This window comes from Herpailurus yagouaroundi, unplaced genomic scaffold, assembly GCF_014898765.1.
Source record: "Herpailurus yagouaroundi ecotype Mexico unplaced genomic scaffold, PumYag 164, whole genome shotgun sequence".
Taxonomy (NCBI): Eukaryota; Metazoa; Chordata; class Mammalia; order Carnivora; family Felidae; genus Herpailurus; species Herpailurus yagouaroundi.
Window position 1 is genome coordinate 27,952,145 of NW_024412405.1, and position 16,394 is coordinate 27,968,538.

A 16,394-nucleotide genomic window follows, 5' to 3' on the forward strand; every position below is an offset into this window, starting at 1 on the left:
GGCCATTTAACTGACTGAGCCACCCAGGTGCCCCAAAATAAAAGTGGTTTTAAAGAATTACTACAATAAAAGCCACATGTTGAAAGTAATCCTATAAACTAATGGAAGCCCTAAGAAAATTTCAGCTTTTAAACTGTTCCTCTACCTGATTAAATTTACCATCAACTCTATTGTGATACTTAACCAATGTTGACATAATAGGTTCAGATGAGACAATAGGAATCAGTTTTGAATTCATGAAGAAGGGTATTTAAATATGAACTTGACTCCAATATCTTTAACAATGTGAGTCTTTGGTAAGGGATTTTTTTTGGAAAACAACTAGGATTACAGGACTGGTGCTTTTATAATACTGCCCCAGGTCATTTTTCAGGGGTATTAATCTTGGGATGAAAGGCAGGAGAAGTTACAGTCTTCTTTTAAGTATGTGTTATCAACTGTATTTGGGAGGTAAGAATTTGATCTCCTTGACAGAGATATTTCAGACACTGGCCTCTTTTATATCTACTCTTGGTGGCACTTATATTTAGAGTCTTTTAAAGCAGTGTAAAGGTTTTGTTTTTATTTATTTCCTCTTTTCTAAAACTTTTTCAGTTGGAGTATTTATTTAGCCAATTCACTATACTGAACTGGCTGTTATATTTGTGTTTGTCCATCATCTTACCATTTCTCTTACCTGTTCTGTTTTCTTTTTCTTCTTCTCTTCTTATAAATGAATCCAGCATGTTTTTACTCATTAACCTCTCCTTTCATTTGCTTGTTCATTACATATTCATTTAATTCTTTTTATTTGTTCTAGAATCACAATGCTCATATAGGACTTGTGAAAATCTTTCTTAGAATTATGTTTCTTTTTTCCATAATGCAAAGTCCTTCCAATACATGGTAGGCAATTAATACCTATCATATTTTGCTGTATTATTGTCATGTAATTAAATTCTGTATAGGTGTTGTCTATAAATAAACATTGTTATTGATTTAAACAGTCAATATTTATTTAGAATTACACAATTGCACCTCATGGTGTTCTTTGTTCTTTCTTGAATTACTGTATTTCCATATGTGATCATTCTCTTTCTCTCTGAAAATAAAATAGGTTTGATTTTCATATTTGATGAAAATCTCCTGGGAATAATTTCTATTATTTTTAGTTTGTATAAAATCCAAACTTTTATTTTAAAGAATCTTTTTCTTGGCTATAGATTTCAAGCTGTTAAGTTTTCTGTTGTTGTTGTTTTCTGAACTTTAAAGGTATAATTTTATTTTTCTCTTGGTTTCTGTCATTTCTGCTATTAATCTAAGTTGTCAATGTTATTTTTGCTCTATTTTTTTATTCCTTCAATTTTATCAATGCTCTGGTGTAATTTTCTTCATTTTTTTTTTAGGTTTCACTGAGCTTTGAAAATTAATGTTTTATTATTTTCATCATTTTCAAGATATTTTCACATATTTTTTGTAAAATTGCTATTAAGCCATTCTACGCCCTCACCCAGTAGGATTCTAGTTATATGTACATTAAACCTTTGTTAACACTGTATATCAAATATCTATTTTTTTCCTGCATTTTGCTTCTTTTATATATTTCAGTTTTCATATATTCTGACTGTCTTAGTTTTTCTAATCCTTTCTTCTGTTATGACAAATCTGTTATTAAATCAATACATTAGTTTTTTAATGAACAATAAAATTGCATAAATTTAACGTGTACAACATGATGATTTAATATACATATACAAAATGAAGTGATTACTACAGTCAAGCTAATTAATATGTCTTTCTCTCACATGGTTACTAATTTCTTGCGTGTGATGAAATCCACTCTCTTACTAAATTTTTTATATTCAACATAGTTTTATTAATTATAGTCTCCAATGCTTTATGTTAGATCTGTAGACTTATTAATCCTACATAATTGCAACTTTGTACCCTTTGATAAACATTTCCCCATTTTTCCTACCTCCTCACCTAGTAGCCCCCATTCTTAATTTTACTTGTATTTTCTATTCTACATTTTCTATGTGACTCTTTCATGTCCCTTTTCATTATCTTATAAGCTTCTCAATTCACTGTATTTCCTTGAACACGTTTCTCAACTTTTTAAGAGACTCCTTGATATATCCAATATTTAGATGACCTTGGTTGTTTTTGTTTGTTGCTGTTTTTTCTTAGTTTTATTGTCTATGTCTTCTGTTTTCCATCATTCGGTCTTTTGGCGTTCCTGGTGAGTTTTAATTGACTGCTGTATTTTGCGTATAAACAGTTATTAATTCTTAGGTTTTAGTAGATGATAGAATCTTGGAAAATCATCATGATGAGATTGAATGTAGTGTTTTATGATTTGTTAAAATTGACTTGTATTGGCCAATTTATTTCCTACCTCTAGAAATCTCTGATCTTCTGCAGCCCTTCTATATTCTCATCTGAAAGAAAGTTTCTAGAATTACCAGAGATCCTGGAAATTGCCATCTCTAAATTCTAAATTTAGAGCTCTAAATTCTGTCTTTTCAGAATGTCAAAATTGCTGAAATCTGTGCTCAGGGTTTATCCTCCAAGATGTTTTTGTTTGCTTCTTTTCTTTTTAATTTATTTTAATTTAATTTAATTTAATTTAATTTAATTAATTTATTTATTTTTTATTTTTAGATTTTATTTAAATCCAAATTAGTTAACATATAGTATAATAATTTCAAGAGGTAGAATTTAGTGATTCATCACTTATACCCAGTGTTCCTCTCAACAAGTGTCCTCCTTAATGCCCATCATCCATTTAAACCATCTCCACACCCAACACCCCTCCAGCAACCCTCAGTTTGTTCTCTGTATTTAAGAGTCTCTTATGGTTTTCCTCCTTCTATCCTTTTATCTTATTTTATACCTCTCTAACACAGGAGTCAAGAAAGTCCTGAAAATGAAATTGCACTTGAAATTTTAGTCACCCTTTTCTAGAGACCACTTCAAGTCCTAGTTGCTTTGGGAGCTCTGACCTCCAACTATTTTTTCAACTCCTTATCAGATTGTTGCAGGTCTCAGTTACTATTTCCTCATTGATCCCTGTTCTCTGAACCTCACATTGGCAAAAACCTTGATGAAAACGTGAAGTAGGATGTGGAAGTCATTGTGGTACTCCACTCTTCTTTCTGGGATTTTTAGACACTTAAGTCATAAATGGCTTGGTTTTTCTCTGAGACTCTCAGGTTTTTCATAATTTAATTCAGATTTTATAATTATTTGGGTTGGACTGCTCATTCAATACTGGCTTTTTTGTCATGGCTGAAAGCATAATTTTCTTGAACCCAAATTTTTGTCACCTGAACCTTTTTGAGATTGCTGAGTGCTTTCCTTATTTTCTCAGAATCACAGGGCAATTTAGCCTGTGGGGCAAATAACAATAATCCAATCAGAGACTAATTTGAGTCTGAGATCATTATTTATACGACCTGATTTCTTTCCAGTTGCCATTATTTCTAGTTATTAGCTCTGCATATTTCAACTGAAAGCCTACGGTGTAGCCTATGGATTCTTTATGTTGATATGACAAGAACTTCAATTTTCATCACTGCTATAGAGTGCAACTGCAAAATGCTGTAATCAGTTCCACAGATTCTTTTTAAAAATTTTTTTGATGTTTTTTTTAAATTTATTTTTGACAGAGATGGAAAGAGAGGGAGACAGAGACAGAGCATGAGTGGGGGAGGGGCAGAGAGAGGGAGACACAGAATCCGAAGCCGGCTCCAGGCTCTGAGCTGTCAGCACAGAGCCCGTGGTGGAACTCAAACTCATGGACTGCGAGATCATGACCTGAGCCGGAGTCGGACGCTCAACCGACTGAGCCACCCAGGTGAGCCATCAGTTCCACAGATTCTTAACCACCACTTTTGATTTGCTTTAAGATAAAAGGTGGCTCTAAATTTAATGCTTATCTCTTCATAATTTCATTCCCAAATCTGTCAAAGTTTGTTTGTATCTCTAAATAACTTCAAGGATAGATAGATAGATAGATAGATGATAGATAGATAGATAGATAGATAGATAGATAGATATAGATAGATGATAGATGGATGATAGATACATAATATTTGACTTATGATGAGGTTATGTCCCAATAAACACAGTGTAAGCTGAAAATATCATAAGTCAGAAATGCATTTAATCTATGAAACATTATAGCTTAGCCCAACCTAATTTAAATGTGCTCAGAACAATTACATTAACCTATAGCTGCGCAACATCATCTAACACAAAGCCTGTTTTATAATATAGTGTTGAAGATCTTGTGTAATTTATTGAACACTGTACTCAAAGTGAAAAACAGCTTGGCTGTATGCATACAGAATGGTTGTTAAGTATATGGGTTGTTTACGCTCATGTGACTGGAAGCTGTGGTTTCCTGCTGCTGCCAGGTATCATGAGAGAATATTTACCACATATTGCTAGTCCAGGGAAAGACAAAATTCAATATTAAAAGTATGGTTTCTATTGAATGTTTCAGTTTTTTAGGATTGTAAGTTAAAAACTCATATGTCAGAGGTACCTGGGTGGTTCAGTCGAACTATCTGACTCTTGGTTTCAGCTCAGGTCATGATCTGACTCTTTGTTTGAGCCCTGTGTCAGGCTCCTTGCTGACAGTGCAGAGCTTGCTTGGGATTCTCTCTCTTTCTCTCTCCCCCTCCCCTGCTCATTCCCCACCTCCCTCTCTCTTTCTCTCTCTCAAAATAAATAAATAAACTTAAAAATAAATCTTAAGTGAACTGTTATAAATGAGGGACCGTGTGTGTGTGTGTGTGTGTGTGTGTGTGTGTGTGTGTGTGTGTGTGTTAATATGTGGTTAATATCTTGGCTTTTTTCAGAAGGAAGTTTGTCAAATAAAAGGTAATAATTCTCTATAGTGGAAAACAGAGCTCTCTCCAGCCACTTTTGAATAAACATTGCAACTACTATAGCTAATTTAAACTTCACAGACTTTCATTTTAAGTGTAATTTAATTTCAAGTAAACAACAATGTTAATCTCTCAAGTTTACAAGATAAAATTATGTTGACACATATAGAACAAAATAAATATTGGAGACTTTTTATTTTATACTACGAAGATTTCAGAAATTTTAGTTACAATTTGTCACCTACAATATCCTTGCAACAAATTAAGCACATGCTTTTTTCAGTTAGAGTTCATCTTATATCCATGAAAACACATGAATAACAAATAATTCTAATTTAGCAAGTTATGAGCATATTATACAGCATCAAAATTCTGTAATATTATTACTTTGGCATTTTTTTCATTAAGTGAAAGATTTGTATTTCCTATGAAAAGTATGATTAGGAAACATCAAATATATTTTGCATCTCTGTCTCAAATGAAATAGAATTACAGTACTGTTAAGGAGCAACTGAATTATGTTTACTTTCATCCCAGATGTACTGTTGAAAATTATAAGAAGAAAATTTATGTGTGTATGTTTCAAAAGAAATACACTCTGCTCCTTACAGAATTGTCAAGCTCTTCCTAAAGAACTCTGTGGGGAAATTATGGTTCTTATTCATATCGCCTAGATTTTATCACAATTTTTGTTTACATCTGATAATATGAAACTAGTGGTATTTTGCATTAATGCAGAAGGTCAAGAATGTAGAATTCCAGGGCTGCACCATTGCCTTCACTTTCTTTAAGGCTTAAGATCTACCTGGTATGGGTAGATCAGTGTGACCTTACCATAATGAGACTGAAACACCTTCGACAATAGATATGTGCTTGCATTCTGTACAATGATTTTTTAAAAGACCATTATCATTTATTAGCCACTTACAATGTTCAGGCTCTCTTTAAGGAACTTCAAATCTACTAGCATACTTTCTCCTCAAAATAGCTTTAGAAAGTATTATTATCCTTGTTAGAGTTTTAAGAAAATTGAGACACTGACATGTGAGGCTTGGGTCATACAGTTAGTAAGTGGTTAATCCATGATTCAAAATCAGACAGTCTGACTTGAGGCCATGCTCTTAACTACCACATTAAAATGTCTACTTAGGGGCGCCTAGGTGGCTCAGTTGGCTAAGTGTCCGACTCTTGGTTTCTGCTTAGGTCATGATCTCACGGTTTGTGAATTCGAGTCCTACATTTGACTTTGCGCTGACGGTGCGGAGCCTGCTTGAGCCTGCTTGGGATTCTCTCTTTCTCCCTCTTCTGTCTGCCCCTCCCCCACTTGCTCTCTCACTCTCTCTCAAAACAAATAAACTTTTTTTAAAAAAGCCTATTTAGATTACTTACTGAATTGTCTAGTTAACCATTTAGAGTATAAAGGCAATGTGTGAAATCACCTATTAGACTATTTTGCCAGATGATAAACATCTGTTTTATGGTATACTAATTTGGATCCCTCAATGACAAGTGACAGAAGTGTGCTTTATTAACATAAGAAAATGAGGAATTTATTGAAAGGATGTGTAATACCTCAAAGAATTTGAGGGTAATTTGAAGAGCATTATAGAAGAAATGGCAATAACCAAGGCATCAGTAGGGTCTAATTAACAAACATTAGTGGAGAATTTCTTTAGAGTATGCAGAGGCATCTATTTTCTGTCTTTACATTATTGCTCAGAATTCAGATTTCGGTGAGAACTAATATTACTGACATATGACTAATATAACTTGGGCCAAACAGAAGCAGTAAGGAAGGCAGTTAATTAACTATTGTTGTTCTAGGAAGATTGTGTCTATGAGAAAAATCTCATTTTCCAGTTTTTTTTTTGTCATGCTTTTTCCAGAAAGGTGAAGAATGAATACTGGGAAGGTAAAAGTATCTAAGATTCATTTCATAAAATGAATGCTTCAACACAGGGTTTGAAGAACTATTGGCTACAGTTGTATCCTACACATAATAGATTATCACCCACAGTTTTGACTTGTTGGGTCAACTAGAGTGTCCTTTTTTTAATTGCATAATTATTTTTTTTAACATAACACACAATTTGGATTTGTCTTTCTAATATTTTTGTATCTCTTACAATCTCTGTTTTATTATCAGTAATTATAATAGTAAAAATTATAATTATATAGTATATAACATTATATAGTATTATATAGTAAAAATATATAATAGTGAAAATGACAACCATTAAAAATATTTTCATTTACCCTTTGTTTAACAATATTTTCTATTAGTCATGTAACTCATGTTAGACTCTGTAGTCTGTAGGTAAATTCTAAAAAGGTACAGAAGAGATTATAATATATAAGTTAATTAAGAGCTTTTTTGTATTTTTAATAATTTATAATGATTTGCAGTATCAGATTCGTGACTTGAAATTATAAAACAAAAACAAATTGACTTCCATGCAAGTAAAAAGTCAATTATTTACTAATTTAAAAATAACATCATTTCACTGTACTCAAGAATAATGAGATTATGGGAACTTGGAATTTATATAAACTCTGATGAATAGCAAATATTACTGCAATTTCCATATTATTTTATTCATTGTCATTATATAATTTATTATTCTAAACAGGAAATTTTTGAGTCTGAAAGCATTGCTCTTGTGTTACAGATCCTTTATTGGCCTTAAAAGAGAGTAAGAGTTTTTTTTAAAGTTTACTTATTTATTTTGAGAGTGAGTGTGTGTGTGTGTGTGTGTGTGTGTGAGTGGGGGTGGGGAGCAGTACAGAAAGAGAGAGAGACAGAGAGACAGAGAGAATCCTAAGTAGGCTCTGGGCTGACAGCGCAGAGCCCCCAGGGGCTTGAACTCACAAACTGTGAGATCATGACCTGAGCTGAAACCAAGAATCAGATGCTTAACCAACTGAGCCTCCCAGGAGCCCCTAGAGGGTAAGATTTTTATAAGTCACAAGAAGAGATTTGAGATAAAGAACTGTGAAAAGTGAAATACCTGAAATTATAGAGAACATTGGCATAGTCAGAGAACAGAGAGTATTAGCAAGGCTAAATATAGTGATAGTAATAGAATTAGTGTGGGAGAATAGAAAGAATCTAATATAAGAGGCTAGTATCTGCATCTGGCTGCCTTAGAGAGTTGTTCTATTTCATTATCCATTTAGAAACTGTCATGGTTAGTAATATTCTTCATTACCTTCTGTGTGTATCAGTCCACTAAGTAAAATTTTATAACACTTTTGTCATAAGACAGCTATATGTTTTATTTAGACATCTCATACATATGATTTATAGGAATTTAATATCTGTGTTATCTATTAACGTTATACAATATTCAGGAATCAGTGAAAGGCTAAATGGACTGAAATGTGTCCTAGGTGACAAGATTTTGAGACATCTTGGTGAAAAAGTTTTGGAGAGTGTCCATCCCTAAATGTTAGGTAAAGATACTATTTGCATGTATGTTCTTCCCAATATCTCTTCTCATAACTTGCAATGGCAAGCCAATTGTCAAGTCAGTGTGAGGAAGGAATACACTGAAAAGCATATCATGAAACGAGATAGCATCGACCCAAATTCATTAAAAAAAAACTTCTCTTTTGAATTGGGTCCCTGAAATTAATAAATATTCCTGGGAATCCAGCAGACAGAGGAAAAAGTGAAGGAGTAATAGAGGCTGCCCAGAGCAAAAGGAACATGAATTACAATAATAGTAATAGTTTAGCATACACTTGAAAATTTAAATTTAGGATAAATTCTAGAGAATCCTGTTCCACATTCAAATAAGTTTTTAACATATCAGTAGACACCTGGGTATCTCTGGGAGTTTTGGTAGAATAATAACAGGATGAAATTTTACTTAAAGAATATTAATGTGGCAGCAGTGTAATAGGAAGATTGAACAGGGAAGCTGGGAGTTGAAGCCAGATTGAAGAATTAGAGTCACTCATAGATTGCATCATTTTAAATTGTTGTTTCTGAGGATGCAAATGTTCAAACATTGGCACTTTCATATGGATTTCTAGACATGATGTAATAGGGTACTAAAGTGATATTATTGAGAGAATAGAATAAAAGAGATAGATGTAAAAAAATCATTGTCAATTTTAAGGATCTTACTTCAGTAAAGTAACAGAGTATGAATCCAAATGCTTTTGGAGCTTCCTAGGTATGAACAGAACATCTTACAGTTATTGTTCACTGAGTACTCAAGATAAGCCCAATACTGCTACAACTATCTTACATAGATGAGCTCATGGAATTATTACAACAACCTTAAGAGACAGGTACTATTATCATACTCATTCAATAAGTTAGGAAACAGAGGCACAGTGAATATCTCTAACTTGCCCAAGGTAGCCCAGGTAAGATGCAGGACCAGTATTTGAATCCCAGGTGAAACTATAGCTTTGATTAGCTAAAATACACTGGATTAAGTTCCAAAATCATCTAGTCCACATAGAGCATTGAATGCATAGTTTTGTTTTGTTTTGTTTTGTTTTGTTTTGGCAAGTAAAAAAGTAATAATTAAAAATAGGACCTAGATTAAATAAAAATAAAAAGTAGATGAAATCTCATTTTCATTCCTAGAAACTCTCAAATTTAACTTAAATCTCAGGATCCTAACACCCTTAATTTATCATTCGTACTTCCACTCAGTTCTCAGCAATTATTCTTCAAATCTACTAAATCTTATTAAAGTCTGTGCCATATTTTCTCTCATTTCAAGCTCTGCCTTCTGTGACCAAACACATAAATTAATTAAAGCTATATTTTTTAATGTTCATAATGGCTTCCTTTATTTCTTTATGGAGAATAATTTGTTGGCTTTGTTGGCCTTAACTTAATGAAGTAATCTGTTTATAAACTTGAGAAGACATATCCACGTCACTTACAAAATTGTCAAATCTTACAATAAAGATGACTGACATGTCCTTGTAAATTCTACACCCTAGTATTGAACTTTCTCAAATTTTAAAACAAGTCTTTGTAAGTATATAGTTATAGCATTAGACAGATAACTGAAGGAAAAAAACAAAAATAAAGAACAACATAAACAGAAATTTTTCAGTTATAGAATTTAGCTTTTCTAATGTTCTATGAAACACATTCATAAATTAAGGCATAATTTATACGTGAAGCATATTTATAGCTAGGAAATTCATAAATATTTCTCAGCTTGAAAACAATTTTCATAAGTTAATTTATCTTTAATCAGATATAGAAACAATAGAGTCCTTAAGCATATCAAGAAAAAAATTCTAGTTAAAAAATACAATACTTCTTTTCCAGTGATTAAATTAATTGCTAAAAACTCCAGTTTACATGGATAATATAAAAATTTTAGGTATATTCACACACACACACACACACACACACACACACACACACACACACACACAGAAAATGACCAGGTAAGGATCTCAACATTGTGTTACTCTGTCCTTTTTCTCTATGTAACATGTGTTCTTCTGCCTCTTAGTTTCTCTTTAGTTATGGTATTTTCTTCTATTCATTAATTGTTTTAATGTTTATTTATTTATTTTGAGAGAGAGAGCAAGTGGGAAAGGGGCAAAGAGAGAGGGAAAGAAAGAATCCCAAGCAGACTCTATGCTGTCAGCACAAAGCCCCAGGCAGGGCTCAATCTCATGAACAGCGAGATCATGACCTGAGCGAATATCAACAGTGGAATTCTTAACCGACTGAGCCACCCACCTGTCCCTCTTCTATTCATTTAATCATACATCTGTATACAGCTTCTTATGAGTTTCTTCATTTCTTAATTTAGCTTTGTTTTCTTCCAATATTCATTCCTCTATAACTTACTTCAAATTCTAGAAATTTGCCCCATAGTGTTTATATGTTTCATGTCCTTAGCTGAAGAAATAATATTTTGCAATCTCAATGTTTTGTGGGGTAGGAGGCAGGAAATGAGCTTCTTTTTATTTACTTAGCTCCCAGCTATGATTAAACTAGATAAGCTGAGAATAAAGTCCCTATACCTTTATTAATATCTTTCTTTAAACTGTGGAATGTATAATGTAATCATATATCTATAGTTACAAAACTCAATATTTGTTTACTGCTTTAGAATTTGTAAGATTTTCACATATAATTTTCTTATAATTTTTTACAACAAAGAAATGTGGACCACTCCTCTCCACCCAATGTTCCCTCCATAATTTTTTTCTATTATTATTTTCAAATAAATTTTATCATCTAATATGTTGATTCTTATCTATTATATCCATTTCCTTTTTGATTTTGTTTATTTGGTCCCTCTCTACTCCTATCCCACTAATGAATTAAGATTTTTGAGAACAAGTATTTTGTTTTGTTTAGTGCTATGTCTGCAACATCCAGAACATTTAATGGAACATAGCTGGACATCAATAAATTATGGCTGAATAAATATAAAATGAAATTATCCCAAATTTGACTTCATAAGTGAAGAAAAATTAAGGATATAGATTTTTCCTAAATATATGGAGCTATTAGTACAAAGACAGTATTTGACTCATGTTTCCTGCTTCCAAATCCAAAGTCCTTCCAATAAATTTAATTGGAATAAACATCTATTGATTGTTTCCCATTTACATGATTGAACATGTGTTTTTCAAGAAGGTAAAAGGAATCTCTAGTTAACAAAAGCATTCACAAGAAAAAGGGAAATTATTCTAGAGTGTTATTTTCTGGGGTTATTATTTATTTGTTTATTTTACTTCTAGAGAAGATTCCACAATTACTGAGAAATTGATAGTCATCTAAATAAAGCATCCCAAATTAAAATACATAGCATTAAAATATTGAAAAAGAGAAACCCCTGAGATTCTTTGAAATGACAAGTAGAACATAATTTCCAGCAATGGATTGTCAGTTCCCTATAAATGCAAAGCCTTTCTTTTTTATAAGTGCTAAGTTGCTACAGAAACTCTTATAAAATAAAACTCAAATAAGAAAAGTATCTGAGACAATGAGCTGTAGTTTTAGTAGGGAACTTAAAGTGAATTGGATGTAGTTTAACATTTTATAATCAATGAAAACAGAAAATCATGTACATAGTGCAATTTACTAAGTTGAAACAATGTGACTAAATTATATGTAAAATGAACATATTTTGAAAGAAATGACAAATGTCATTCAGACAGTCTTCAGCATGTAACTGCAAAGGAAGTACCCAGCTCATAATTTGGGAAAAATCTCTATATAGTTTTCAATAAGTAGATCCTTCACAACCTGCTGAGTTTAACATTACCATACTATTTTACTATAGATAGAAAAAAAAGCATTAAAAAAGAAAAGCTAATATTCAAGATTTTTGAATTTTTACATACTAATTTTAATTATAATGTTTATAAATATTATCATTTTGAGATATAGTTTAGAAATTACTTTTAAGTTTAGATCATATATTGCTCATAAGAATAGGTGTTTTATATTATTATGAGTCTTATGAATGAATAGAAGTTTATTTTAGTCAAAATTCCAAATCTTGGATAACAGAGAATATCAAAATATCATGATCAAATTTACTTTTTAAAGTCAAGTGTTCACGATTCTTTGAAATAATATCATGATGTTTTCAAGTGAATTAATTATGGTTGCCTTAAAAGAGCAGTGTTTTATTTTCTTTCTTTTTTTAATAGTCATAGAAGAATTTTACTGTTCTCAAGTTTAGCTAACTGAAAAATAAAATTAGTTGTCGACTAATCATTCAGTAGAAGATTTGAACCACCTCTTTTTCGTGTTGTTTTTCCTGTAGTTACAGAACTTGGAAAATGAAGAGTATTTCAGAAAATAACCTAATGGAATAATACTCCAATCCCTGGTGAACATTAGTATTGAAGCATATTTTGTCTGGTGCTAGGTGTAGGGATGGATGTAGGAAGGGTACTCTAAGAGGAAGATATAATATTTTTGGCATATTGTAATTACTTGCAAAGGGAAAAGCAAATATCGCATATATAATTTTTTATATATATAATATATAATATATATATTATTTTTTATATATTATACATTATATATTATACATATATATGTATATATAAATATATAAATATATTTTATATATTATACATTATTTATATATTATACATATATAATTTTTTATATATTATAAATATATATATTTATATATTAATGCCTGTTTTTTTGTTCAAATAAAACCTGCAAATAGCAGTTGTATGATTTTATCGAAATAAATTTGCTTTTGAATGCATCTTCAGGACAGCCACTTTTTTCTTCTATGTTACTTTTTTTATAAAGAAATAATAACAGCTAACATTTGTTGAATGGCTACTGTGTATCAGGCATTTTCCTAAGCTTATCATGTATTTGAACTCATTTAAACCACATGACAGCCATATTCAGTGGAAGCGATTTAGTCCCCCAGTTTTCTCATGGAGGTAGTAAATACCTTCTTTTGATTACACTGATAACATGGAGGAATGAAGTTAGGAATTAATATCAGGAATTTCAAAGCCAAAGGTTAAAAAACACTTACATCAAGACACCTTGAAGCATTAAGATGAATATTCTTATTAGCCATGTTTTTTATAACTGTTCTTTAATATTTTATATGCATATGAATTTATTTTAAAATGCGCATTTCTCTGAGAACCTTCAACATGTTTTTAGTACCCTAGTTTGAAGCCAGCAATTATATCATGATAGAATATTTTGAAAAATTATTGTTATTTCTGGCACATTTGAAAATTATTTTCTATTTTATTCAGTTACTTTACTTCCCAAATAATGCCAGACTACATTGCCCTTGTAACAAATGTAAACACTGAAAATGAGATAACGTCCTTCTGCTTAGCTTGGTTCACTCATTTAAGTTATATACTACGAAGTGGCATTGCAGTATTATGGGATTTTATACAGCTGAGAATAAATTGAACTCATATGTTACTGTGATAATTTTTGTTTACATTAGATATCATCATTTAAATCTTTTCCAAACTTTTGAATGTGATGCTAATTATGATTTGAAGACTATAACTGGCGTGGGCTTTTTTTCTTTTTTTTTTTTTTTGGATGTCTGATTTTATTTGTTACCCTTAGAAAATCTTTCCTCCCCCACTGAACTCAGACTCAGAGGTGGAAGCTCTCAGACAGGACAGCTTTTGTCTCTTGCCAATCTGTTCCTGGTGTTTTTCTTTGGCCTCCTTCATTCTCTTGCCCAAAGGTTTAGCATATTCTGCAGCCTCTTCCTTATTTTTCTTAGTACATTGTTTCTTCAGAGCAACACACGGATGTTACATGGAGTAACAATACGCTGAATTTTGGGAGCTTGGTTGTAGGCTTCTTATCTTTATTTGGGGGCTTTCTTACAACATATTGGCAGACATCATCTTAGATTGAAAAGTTTGCAGATTCTTTTTCTCCCCTTTTAACAACGACCAAATTGAGAACACTGAGATTGGCATCCACAATGCAACCCCAAGCAGATTTGTGCTTTCTTTGTCCAGGCCTCCTTGGTCAGTAGCAGGAATGCACCTTACTCAGCAGCAGGTGGACATGGCCATGGGTCTAGATACCCTGCTTCATGGAGAAGTCTTGTTTGTCATTGCCATCACTGATTCAGACCTCATAACCCTTCCATTCTTTACCCAGAGCATCAGCAGCAACTTCTGTGGCCATATACTTCCATAAATTGTATAAAATTTGAGTTCATCATCCACTTCAATAAGTTTCTGGAAGGCTGTAGCTGGGAAAGAAATGTTCAGCTTCATCCTAGACAGATTACCACCTCCAAGGTGCCACAAGATGAAGACATGCATGGGCTTCCTTCTGATATATTTTGGAAACAAGGTGTATTTGTAAAAGCCACCCATTCATATATTTTGTTCAACTTCTTTTGGAAGTTTTTTTTTCCTTTTCCTTTTTCACTTTGTAGAAATATTTGATGCATTCTGCATAGAATTTTTATATATTCGTTGGGCACATTTTCTTCTAGGCTTTTAGTTATATATATTTCATTTGTAAAATATCTTTTGAAGTATAGAAGTATTGATTATTTGACTTGTTAGTTTTCTTTAGTCGAAGTGATCGATCTTTTTTTTGTTTTAATGAGAGCAGGGATAAGGTCTCTCATGTTTACAAATTCCTAGTATTTATACTAGACTTCAGAACAAATTAAACTTGCAAAACGTATTTTATGAGAAAAATAATAAATTATCCTATAATATTATAGATTTACATTTTTCTTTTTTTAATGTTTATTTATTTATTTTGAGAGAGAGAGAACACAAACAAGGGGGGGCAGAGAGAGGAGAGAGAGAATACCAAGCAGGTTCAGTGCTGTCAGCACAGCGCCCGATGTGGAGCTCAATCCCATGAACCATGAGACCATGACCTGAGCCAAGATCAGAATCACGGACTTAACCAACTGAGCCACCCAGGCACGGCTATAGTTTTACATTTTTCAAACTTTTTTGTTTTTAAGTTAATTTGATTTTATTTTTGATAACAGTGTGAAATAGGATCATTTCCCCCAAATAGGTCCTCTCATACAATTTTATGAATAAAAAATCATTTACCTACAGATTGATAATACTATTACACACAATTTCATTTGTCAAAGAAAAATTATACTGTATAATATAAGTTAAACAGGCAAGAGAGACTGAAAGAGGGAGACTTTATTTAGAAAAGAAGGCAAAGCAATAAAGGAGAGAAACTGAATCCAACCTCCACTGAAACAAAAGGCAGAAGTTTTTTTTTTTTTTTGCTTTCAATTCATTTTACTTTATTTCTTTTTTTTTATATGAAATTTATTGTCAAATTGGTTTCCATACAACACCCAGTGCTCATCCCAAAAGGTGCCCTCCTCAATACCCATCACCCACCCTCTCCTCCCTCCCACCCCCCATCAACCCTTAGTTTGTTCTCAGTTCTCAACAGTCTCTTATGCTTTGGCTCTCTCCCACTCTAACCTCTTTTTTCTTTTTTTTCCTTCCCCTCCCCCATGGGTTCCTGTTAAGTTTTTCATGATCCACATAAGAGTGAAACCATATGGTATCTGTCTTTCTCTGTATGGCTTATTTCACTTAGCATCACACTCTCCAGTTCCATCCACGTTGCTACAAAAGGCCATATTTCATTTTTTCTCATTGCCACGTAGTATTCCATTGTGTATATAAACCACAATTTCTTTATCCATTCATCAGTTGATGGACATTTAGGCTCTTTCCCTAATTTGGCTATTGTTGAGAGTGCTGCTATGAACATTGGGGTACAAGTGCCCCCATGCATCAGTACTCCTGTGTCCCTTGGATAAATTCGTAGCAGTGCTATTGCTGGGTCATAGGGTAGGTCTATTTTTAATTTTCTGAGGAACCTCCACACTGCTTTCCAGAGCGGCTGCACCAATTTGCATTCCCACCAACAGTGCAAGAGGGTTCCCGTTTCTCCACATCCTCTCCAGCATCTATAGTCTCCTGATTTGTTCATTTTGGCCACTCTGACTGGCGTGAGGTGATACCTGAGTGTGGTTT

The 16,394-nt window shown here is 32.5% G+C and overlaps 1 pseudogene; it reads right to left on the reverse strand.

The window, feature by feature from the left end:
- Positions 1-13,955: 13,955 nt before the first annotated feature.
- LOC121037896 (40S ribosomal protein S6-like) lies at positions 13,956-14,630 on the reverse strand (annotated as a pseudogene).
- Between the last annotated feature and the right edge of the window lie 1,764 nt (positions 14,631-16,394).